Genomic DNA, 8,936 nt, shown 5'->3' with positions numbered 1-8,936 from the left:
TCCCTGTGGCTGTGTGGGGTTCTCCAGGTAGCCCAGCTTCCTCTCACAGTAAAAACAGGTTTACAAGTGATTTTAACTTGGCCACAACCTTGCCGCTATCCTACTGAGTGATCAGCTGACTTATTTAATACGATAAAAATAGTATAAGTGCAGTGAAACTATACTGTTTATGTATGGCATTATTTTTGTGCCACTATTCTGAGCGCACGTAAAAAAAAAATTGAGCGCACGTAAATAAAAGTGCAAGTGTTGCATTTTGCAGACTTGGATCCAAAAAAAATCTGATTGGCTGTTTTGGTCTCCAATCAGCTCGAAATGACGAAATGCAATATCCCAGAATCCATTTCGTCCAAAACGAGGCAGTGGTGGAGGAACACAGAGTGGCGGAGTTTGAAATATTACTCTGTCTGGGTCACAAAATAAACTTTTAAGATATTTTCCTTTGAACTAAAACAAACGCTGTTGTGACAGTGATGTACACTGTCTTGTTGGTATATATGTATGATTTGTATCACCTTCATGTTTCCAAACCGATATCATGACCAGCAGCTTTTACAGCTGTGGCTCCAGCAAACATCAGCTGATACTAGAAATTAATTTTAAATAAATTATAACAACAGCTGATCAAGCTTGAACGTGCTGCTGTTGTTGTTTAGCGCAACATCCGCTGGTTTCCTGTTTCTGGTGCAAAGTGGGAGATAAACAAACAAGAGAGACGATCAGCTGATCATTGATCAGTTTCATGATTGAAGTAGCAACAGGAGAGGGGGGAGAGAGAATGAGGGGAGAAGAGGCAGCTGTGCAACGTAAAGACTGAATAACTCCAGCCTGTGTCTTTTTTTCATTCTAGCTGAAGTCCGGGACGAATCGCTTTCCTTTTCCCTTCAATATGGATGTATTGTAATTGGTTCAGCCCAGAGTTGATCATGACCAACTGGCTAATCCACATTGTTTATACCGTTACAAAGACAAACAAGCATAAAAATGAAAAATCACCATCGGCCCACCGGGCAAATATCCGGTATGCCCAACGGCCAGTCCAGCTATGCGGTCAGCTGGTGGGTAACAGGTGATATTTGAAGTTTACACAGCACCATTCTCGCATGAAAATATCTTAAAAGTTTATTTTGTGACCCAGAAAGAGTAATATTTCAAACTCCGCCACTCCGTGTTCCTCCGCCAATGCCTCGTTTGAGTTTTGGACGAAATGGATTCTGGGATATTGCATTTCGTCATTTCGAGCTGATTGGAGACCAAAACAGCCAATCAGATTTTTGTGGCTTTTTTCTGGTTTTGTAGCACAAATATAACGGCGTAGAGAAAGAGTAGAGCGCGCACGGGCAGAAATGTTGAGAGCGCGGGTGCGAGAGGGGCTGCTATTGTGTGTGTGTGTGTGGATAATAGCAAACACTGAAATACATTTTTTGCACGCAGCAATGAATTTTGTTCACTCAAATTTAGTTTTTCTTCGCTCAAAATAAATTTCTCCTCAAAACGCAACACTTGCACCTGCAATTTTTTTTACGTGCGCTCAGAATAGTGGCACAAAAATAACGCCATATTTATGTATCCTGTTCAGTTTTTCTCTATTGTTGATCTAGTCAAATTAAATCAGAGGATTTACATGTAAATGGTGAGTCCACAACTTTATTTTGAAATCTGTGTGCTAAAGCTTAGAGCCTGCAGTAACTGTCCAAATATTTCAAACCTGGACTGTATCTTAAAAGCTGATCAGGCCATTGCATAAAGGCCTATTTCACAATGTGTCCTTTAATTTCAGCTGTTCAGACCCATGTCAGAGTTCACTCTCAGGTCTCAAGGCCTGTGCAGTGGAGAGCTGGGCCGACCTCGACTGATAAGCCATTTTGTTGTTTTTCAGCTTGGGGCTTGGCTTTTTGCCAGCTGATAACAACAAGGGGCATACCTGCTGCATTAATGATTGGTTAGCCCTGCCTTCTGCCCTCACCCAGCTCCTTTATTTTAACATAATTCTTTATCATTCGGGCATTGAGCTGAAACTAAATCTTATCAAGTAAGAGGCCGAAATCTGTGCTTGCCAGCAGTTTCCACTCTTGCTATTGCAATAAAATATGCCAAAGGAGCACATCAAACATATCTTGTCCTCTCTTTATAAGGAAATGTAAAGTGTCAACCTGCACGTACATCAGTGTGCAACTTCTCCAAATAAAGGGAAGCAATTTGAGGGAGAATCGTCCACGCAGGGAGCTTTGAATATACAGTAGTGGGCTACCAAGTTGAATCAAGCGAATCCTCATTGACATCAAACAGAGTTCAGTCGACAGTCACGCTGACAGGCTGTAATGGAGGCAATGTCTTCATACATAATGGCAGCTGTTCACAGCACGTTGCACATCATTGCACAGCTAACTACCTGCAAGAGTGTGTGTGGTCGTGGGCTTTCACAGTGCATGCTGTGTCAGCTTGGTCCTCAGTTCTTAGACAGCGGGGGTTTAGGACTGCAGGCTGTGTTTTGGTGCAGGATACAGCATGATCACAGCATGGTCAGACTTGAGCATCTTCCTGCCAGCGTGCAATGCTGTGGATTTTAGACTCATACTCCATACAGTGTACTGTATGTGATAGGACATTGTCTATAATATCCTGTGTATCACAGCATAAAAAAACAATGGGGATTGGAGCATCTTCTGAGAAAACAGCTGCATTTGACACCCCGGGATGAAACCAGGCAATGTAGAAATGGGATTTTCTTCTCACGTTGAGTGCAGAAAAACTTTTTTTTTTAAATGTACATAACAAAAAGTTTGTGCTTTTTAAAAAACCTGCAGCAGCAACTTACAGACTAGGCTGTAGCACCATGATGTTGCCTCAGTGGAATAGCCCGCCACTGACATTGATTGCTTTCCCTTCTCAAAAGCAGTGGAATGAAAAGCACAGGATTTGCCGAGATTCCACAACCAATTATTTCAGTTACACCTCATTAATGACAAATATTAAAGGCTTGGAAGATGCACAACCTCTGTCCAAAACATGTTATTTTCCAAACTTATATTTGATGTGTTTTCAGCCAGTATGTTTTGGAGTGCATATAGATGGTAGATGAATCTGTGCTGATGAAGCATGTGCCAGCAGATACCTGTGGGCTCATGGCCAAGGTGTATTATTCTTCTTCTGTTAAGATTCAAACCTACTGTGAGTCAACCAGGTGATTGATTGTGACCTTCATAATGAGCCACAAAACGAAAAATTATCTAACAACAGCAACTGTTCCTGACTTTGGGACGTTTGGTGTCCTCATTTTGTGCCTAAACTGTGTGTAAACATTACCTACAGTGAGGATAAAACAGAAGAACCTATAGAGACATTTATCAGACACTGTGATATAACAGTGTTGTGTTTTGGTTAATTTGTCTACCTTCTCTCTCTCTCTGGCCCTTATCATGCACACCTCCCACACTGTCATGCCCTTAACTAATACCCCTTGCTCTTCTTTGATATCATTGATATCAAACACCAGATTGAGATGAATGAGTCATCACTGCTCTGTCAGATCTGTGCTGCTGGCTATGACGGTGCAGTAAAAGCAAGAATTAAAACTGAAAATCAGTATTTAAAAAGAAGAAGGACAGGAAATCAAAGTGACAACTTAAAAGTTACAATTTGCTAACATTTTGCTGCTGATTTTACATTTTTGTGGTCGAGCAGCACCTGAAACCTGAGTGCCGCAGGTCGGGCAGTGACCTAGGGGTTGTCTGGCCTGGATAAAAGGAAGTCCTGGTTAATGAGTAACAATGGTGGCGATGTGGCCTGGCGCTACAGGTGGGGTGGGTGGGGGTTGGCTAGGACGCACACTGATAAGGCAGGGTGAGTTTTAGTGGGTGGGGGCAGTGAATTAGAGCAGGAGAGAGAGACTGGAGCTTTGTTGTCTTTACGTTAATGGCACAACTATTGTTCTTTCTGATGTTTGTGTCAGTTAATTCAGGTAAGGATGTTCACGTCATGAGGGAAAAGAAACCGAGGTTGTAACTCTAATAGTCGTAACTATCAGGTGAGAAGCGCACATGCCTGAAATAACACATCATTTGTACAGTAAGAATACACGACCAATACTCCCCCCAATAAAATACACTATTTTAAAATGTTAGAATAGTACAGCCTTCATTCTTAATTATAGTCTTACTGCAAGATGTTGGTTAATCATTTAAAACATCACAAAAATACAAAAGGTTCACCTCTTTTTCACTGGTGCCTACTCAGGTCGGCTCGGCCAGTTTTTAGGGTTTTCCATTAGGTCATAGTACCTGGAACCAGGTACTTTTTAGTACCTACTGGACCGAGGTTCCAAGTGATCCAAGGCTGTCCAAAAACTGCAGACTGCATGCCACCGATTGGCTAGCCAGTGGCGTTACTCGATGAGTCACGGAAGCAGCAGGTATACAACCTTTGTTGGTGGTGCTCCTGCTGCATAAAAATAATGTCACGGGATGTCATTAAAAACTATTTTTGGATACTTCTATAATATATGTATGTTTTACATCTTGGTTGTATGATGATGCTTTTCATTCTATAACCAAAGAGAACCATCCAAATCTACAATAAGAATTTTTTAATACTGAAAACCTTTAAGTATTAAAGTGTGAAGTATGGAAGTATAACTACACTTTAAACCATGTAAATACTTCACAGTGTAGTTTTCTTATACCTGTTTTAGCCACACACACACACACACACACACACACACACACACACACACACACACACACACACACACACACACACACACACACACATAGGTATATACACATATATATAAATGATGTCTTTCTTTGAAGTTCTCCATTTAAAGATTCTGAGGCCACTGTCTTGGTTTTTAGAGCAGTTGTGACATGTGAGGAGTGAAAATCAATGTCACCACTGATAGAGTGGCAACTTTTCAGTCACATGGGTGCTCAACCCTAAAGCAGAGTTCATGATGAAAGAGAGCGAGACCATAAACTCAAATCACCAAATCGAGTGAGAAGCAGGTTTATATTCTCAGACTTCTGTACAATCAAACTTCTAGAAGTCTCCTAGAGTCCTCATGCTGGCTACTTCTGCACTCGATTCCCTCTTGAGACACAGAAGTGACGACTACCTTTTACTCAGAGCATACAGCAGCTTTACCACTGAGTAGTAGTAATGTTAGTACCAGTCATAGTACCATTAGATTACCTTAGAAGTATCAGTAGCAGAGGCAGTTGTACTATGGCTGTAGGTTATTGATCTAACAGTTGGGAAATTCCTGTTGCTTCTAAAATACCGTAAGTGACGTAACAGAGACACATGAGCGCGCTGACCCTCTGCTGCAGTGGAAGTGGATGCCAGTTGAATCTACACAGTCTTAGTAATGTGGTATCGCGAGCATTTTCCCGGTGGGCCGACGCGCTTTAGCGCCAATGGGCCGGTTTGAAGGGTCACTGCGCATCAGCACTAAAAGTACTGACAGCAGCCCATTTACTTTGACCATGAGCCACTGCTAATAAAGTGTAGCTTTTATTTATTGTCACGTGCTGCAGTCCAACTAAGAATGAACCCAAAAACATATGTGCATGCACAATATACACCTGTAACAAAAATGCCAAGCCTGATTTTTTTGTCCCAGTCCAGCCCTGGTCGTGGTGGTCATATACAAACAACAACAATGCTCTGTCTTCAGTTTAATCAAGGCGTGATGTGCTCATTGATTATCAGAATGCTTTTAATTGAGTGAGCTGGAATGTGAAGTTGATTCACATTGATTGCTGTCAGACAGAGACGTTTAGATAAGACCCCTGATACTGGCCTAAAAGAGGCTGCCATGACAACCACATATCACCTTTAACCTCAGCACTTCAGTTTTACTTCCTTGTTCTGGACAGCGAGACAGGAGGGAGACCGAAGTGAGATTAACATCAGGAATTTATTCAAGCAGTTTAGCGCCAAAAGATCAACTCTGCAGCTGAAAATATGATATATGTGAGGCAAATTATTAACAGAGATGCACTGGTTACAAAAAAAGGACAGACGAGCATTGTTCACAGTGACCCTGGATTATTACGCCTGCATGTAATGGTGCACCCATAAAGAAAGAGCTTCTTAGGTTAAAGTTTCGCCTTCTTTTAACCGTCTGATTTAAGTTTTCTTGTTACTTTTCACTTTTGAATAGATTTTCTTTAAAGCAAATCGTCCCCTCATTTCAAACCTTTGCTGAATGTTGTCATTTGAAACCCTCAGCGGTCAAATCCTGTTTGTCCAAACTGCAGAACCTTCACCTGCTTAAAGGGTTCGACTCGCAGAGTGTGTTTTTCTTGTGTCTTAACTGAACAAAAGCACGTTAAACACAACAATGCAGAGGAAATCCTTCACATTCACGGTAAGGGTGTAAAGTTTAGGGTCGGAAGCTTTAGGAGTCAAGCTAATGAGGACATAAAGATATACTTCTGGATGTACCACCTCCCTCTTCTTCTTCTCCTTTCCTCTTCCCACACACAGACCTCATTCGATTGGACTGGGTAATCAGTTACAACCAACGGGGCTGTTTCTAGTATGAGCATGCACAAACACATGCAACAGCCCCACAAGTCCACTTAAAAAGTTCAGTTGGCATTCACAGTAATGTGTATAAAGGTCATTTATTGTGTTAAAAATATTCCATAACAAAATCTGTCTTTGAAGCATCAAACCTTTGAAATCCACAGCAAATTACTCCGGCTACTCCTTCATATTATCTCAGTCCTTTCTAAGATTTTACCACTTCTCATTTGCAGACAAAAGGCTCATACCCACTGCGTGCAGCTTTCGCCATTTATAACAACAAATCATGAATTATTGCAGCTAATACGAATGTTTCCACTAAGTGTGCGCGATTCAAATCGACAACTTGCATGATTTAGCGATTGAGAGGCCTGATATCTTTAGCAACAAAGATAAGATCATATCTCAACATCTTTTTATTTAAAATAAAAATGGTACAAACGCTGCTTCCACTGCTGCAAACTGCTCTCTGCATTTATGAACAAACAAAGGAATGGCTCACCTCCAAATATCAGAAGCAAAACTAAACATATTGTAGCTGATCTCTTCATCTGGGTTTGTTTGTGAAGTGACGTCATGAAAGGCTGCATTCACACTGCAAGCCTAGGAGCTCAGGGAAGTAAACGTGGTGGCCGCTCAGTGTTTACGGTTTCATTTTATAAGGCGGTGTGCTGCAGAAGCAGCTGAGAGAAACTGCTATTTCAATAAAGCAGTGGCTGTTACTGTGTATGGAGGAGAATGTGGAGGAAGAAGAAACCAGGAGCAGTGGGATTGTGATGGGAATGGCTTCACTGGAAGATATTTCAGCCCAAAGGGCTAAATTACAACCAGCTGTGTCTCATATACACCTCTTAATAGTACAGTAGCAGTATTTATTGATAGGACTGCCCTTTTTATCAGGATAATTCATCCTGCCAAACTCAGGAATGAAAAACACCTGAAAGAGTTAAAAGTAATGCTAAAAATTCCCCCAAATCCCAATCTGATTGAGCACCTATGGAATGCCCTGGAAAAACCCAATCACTAGAGGATCACATCTTTCAACCTGATTCCACAGTGCGCCTTCAGAGATCTCGTCAAGTCCTTGTCTCAGTGGGTCAGAGTTGTTCAGGCATGCAGCAGAGGCCCACACAAATGTGGGAAGATGTATGACTTTTAAGGCTGATTGGTGTGTCCTAAAGCTCCTTAACACCTCCACATATCTCCACCTTTAGTCATGTTGAAATCTAGAACATTAACGAATGAAAAGCCCCAAACTAGGTACTGACAATGTTTTTATCATTTCTGAGAGTATTACTGCCACCCCCCTTAGCTCACTATGTGGGTTATCTATCAGCCTTCACCTGTGACTGAACAGGCTGTTCTCTTGCCCCACTCACCCCCACCACCACCACCACTCTCTGACCATTGTCACCTATATCTCCCCCACATTCCCCCACCCCTGGTCATCAGGTCCAGCTCAGACAGACGTGGGTGGAGGATGAACAGAATGAACTGGCTTTCTGTCAAAATCAATTTTCTTGTTACCTCGTGTACTTTTTAATTCAGCCACCAAAGTGTTGAGTCTTAGGCAGAAAAACGTGCTCATACAAGGTAAAATAATGTAGAATAAAAAGATTAGAGGGTTTTTAAAAAAAATCAAGAAATATTTCTTTTTTTTTTTCATGGCTGAACCTGCGTCTGTGCGTGACTTTATCTGCAGATGAAGTAGGATTTGCTGACATTGCAACAGCCGTTTCTGAGAATAATGCACAAGTATGTATAGTTTTTAGTCTGTTCATAAAATGTTATCATGTTTCAGGAATTGAGCAACTCCAAGGAGTGTTTTTTTTTAATGTGTCACATTGCACTGGGAGAGCTAGGTGTGGTCCAGGTAGAGTGCACGCTGTTGTAACTCTATGTTTCTTAGGACTAGTTTTAACTTTTAGAACACCAGCATGAGAAGTAAGGATATGTATTGTTGTTCTAAAGGAGGCTTAAAAGCTTTATATTGCTAACTGAATTCAAGTGATCTGGGTAGAGTGGGTACAGGAGATGTGTAGGGGTCAGATACCTGAGAAGCTTTTCTAAAAGACGGTTGGGTGGCGACTGGTTTATAGCGGCATGAGCTGTCATTCCGCTTCCTTCTGCACATCCTTTAACTGCACAGATGACTGGCTTTCCTCGTATCCTGGAAGCTGAATGTCCGTGTGTGTGTGCGTGTGCAAGAGAGAGAGAGAGAAAGCACGCAAGAGAACAACAGATCAATGGTAGATGACTAATGAAGCAGAGTGCGTAGCGGGAAGTCATGAGTCAGTGTACATGAGGTACTAACCTGTGGGTGTGCGCTAGCGTTACCTTAATAAGACCTTTATCATATAAACCTGCCCCCACAATGATCTATGTGGGACAAAAACATGATCTTT

The sequence above is a fragment of the Aulonocara stuartgranti genome (genome assembly GCF_965226115.1).
Source record: "Aulonocara stuartgranti genome assembly, chromosome: 14".
NCBI lineage: Eukaryota > Metazoa > Chordata > Actinopteri > Cichliformes > Cichlidae > Aulonocara > Aulonocara stuartgranti.
Note: the sequence above shows the minus strand (reverse complement) of the source record.